This window comes from Piliocolobus tephrosceles, chromosome 8 (assembly GCF_002776525.5).
Source record: "Piliocolobus tephrosceles isolate RC106 chromosome 8, ASM277652v3, whole genome shotgun sequence".
In the NCBI taxonomy this organism is placed as follows: Eukaryota; Metazoa; Chordata; class Mammalia; order Primates; family Cercopithecidae; genus Piliocolobus; species Piliocolobus tephrosceles.
The window spans coordinates 145764761-145767334 of record NC_045441.1 but is presented as its reverse complement, the minus strand read 5'-3'; positions in this window follow the sequence as shown (position 1 = coordinate 145767334).

Sequence of the window (2574 nt, the reverse complement as noted above, 5' to 3'; positions counted from 1 at the left end):
CCTACCCTTACCCGGGCTCTGCCCACGCCCCCTACCTCTGTGCACCAGACGGGAGCAGCCCTGGGAAGCCCTGGCCCCACAGTGTCTGTGGATAGGCCCCAGGACACTGTACCCAGGTGAGCTCAACAGGGGTGAGTCCTCTGCCCCGGGACACTGCACCCAGGCAGGGCCCAGATTGGGGAGCCCTCTGCTCCGGACAGTACACCCAGGCGGGGCCTGAGAGCAGGGAGCCCTCTGCCCTCTGCCTCTGCTTCCTGCCCGATCCATGTGAGCGCAGGGAGAAGCACAGTGGCTCGGAACAGGGAGAGGGCACCTCTCAGGGAGAGGGCAGAGGCAGGAGAGTGGCAGACGCCACCTGCTGCTCCCAAGCAAGCAAGTGGAGGGGCCGGGGCTCTGCAGGTCTGGGTGTCCGGAAGTCACCTGCCAGCCAGGCTTTCCCTGCAGCACCCTCGAGGGAGGCCTAGAGGCGAAGCAGGCTGGACCCCACAGCAGAGGCGGACACAGTACTAACTGGGCTGCCTCAGACCCACGCGCCGGTCAGCCAGGGCCCTCCGGGCTGCCTCAGACCCACGCGCCGGTCAGCCAGGGCCCTCCGGGCTGCCTCAGACCCACGCGCCGGTCAGCCAGGGCCCTCTGGGCTCACAGGGGGCTCCATGCTTGAGTCTACTTCACAGGCAATAGGAGTGGCCTTCGCCCCTCTTTTCTGCAAAGCCCACTGCCCTTCACCGCCTCCCCCTGCTCAGGACCAGCAGGTGCTTGGGCCAGTCTAGGGCAGAGAGGTTCCTGGGCTGTCCGGGTGAGCGCTGCCCCGTGCGGGTGGAGCCTGAGCTCAGGGCGTTCAGGTAAGGGTGGAACCCAGGTGCACCCTGCCCCAGCTCAGGGCAGGGTCTCAGGACAGACTGCTGATGTAGCCCCTCCTACCCCAGGCTCTTCCCTCCACCCTCCAGGATGAAAGGCCCCAGGGTTGCTGACACTCTCCTCTGCCTCCAGCCTCAGGGTTTCTGGGGTGGACCCAGATACCCGCCTCATTAGGAGGCAGCATTGTGGAGAGAAGTGGAGAACAGGCATCGGTGTGGATCTTGTTTGTTTGTTTTAAAGACAAGGCTCACGGTGTCTCCCACGCTGGAGTGCAGTGGCATGGGTGCGACTCACTGCAGCCTCGAACTCCTGGTCTCAGGGGATCCTCCGGCAGTGTTGGGATGACAAGCATGAGCCACCTCTCCCGGCCTAGGCGTGGATCTGAAGCTGCAGGCCAGGTCTCTCTTCTCCCTGAATTTGGGTTTTGTAAACCAGGCACCACCTGCCCAGCTCTGGGAGGCAGCCCTGGCCCCTGCCTGCTTCCTGCCCAGCTGAACAGCAGGCTGGGCTGCACCTCCCCTGGCTGGGGGTTCTGGCCCTGGGTTTTGCACCTACACAGCACAGCAGTGACAGTGGCAGCGCCCCGAAGCAGGGCTCCTCCTGTGTCATCCAGCGGCCACACCTTACATGCGGCACCCCACTCTGTCCTCTCCTGAGAAGAAATGAAGTCAGCACGGGGAGAAACCCAGGACTGCTCAGGGACCGCAAGGGCCTGCTCTGGAGGAGTCCCCGGGCGTCAGCGCCCCCTGGCCTGGGCACAGAACAGCAGCACCTCACCGGGAACACTCAAACCCCAGCGACCAGTGACCCAAACTCGGGAAGTTTATCTTTCCTGGGGTGCTCCCATCCTCTAATAACATCCCAGAATCCCACAGGTGTTCACCCACCCCCACTCTCCCCACGCCTGCGTGCCAGGACAGCGTCTAGAGCCCAGCCCCTTGGTGCCCTCGCCCTCTGAGATGCCCAAGAGCCCTGCAGCCGCGTGAGTGGCCTCATCAGGACGCACAGGGCCCCCGCACAGTGACGCAGCACCCACACGGCTGAGGCCTCCCGCCGGCGCCAGGCCATGTCCACGCCTCGCTTGCCAAGAGCCACGGCTGTGGCCCTTCCTTCCTCGGTGCAACCGAAGGGCTCGCCTGGGAGAGTTCCAGATGCAATAGAAAGCTGCTTTGCCAAATAAAAAAAACTGTCAGAAACCTCTAAAATATGAATCTAGGGACGCCTCCCAGGCACCCTGCTCTGTCCACAGCCAGTGTGGGCCGCAGTGAAGCTGCCCCTGACTAGCACCCTGCAGAGTGCGGAAGTCCAAGGGATGGAGGGCAGGGCCCCTCCTAAGGACCAGGGCAGGCAGGGGGAGGAGTGTGTGGGGAGGAGCTCGCAGGGAGGAGCCCATGGGGATGAGAGATCATGGGGAGGAAGACTGCTGGGGATGAGAGTTTGTGGGGAGGACCAGTGTGGGTGGGGAGGACCTCGTGGGAAGGAGCACTGCAAGGGATGAGGGCTCGTGGAGAGGATGAGTGTGGGTGGGGAGGACCTCGTAGGGAGGAGCACTGCTGGGGATGAGAGTTTGTGGGGAGGACCAGTGTGGGTGGGGAGGACCTCCTGGGGAGGATGTGGGTGGGGAGGACCTCGTGGGGAGGATGAGTGTGGTGGGGAGGACTTCGCGGGAAGGATGAGTGTGGGTGGGGAGGACCTCGTGGGGAGGAGCACTGCTGG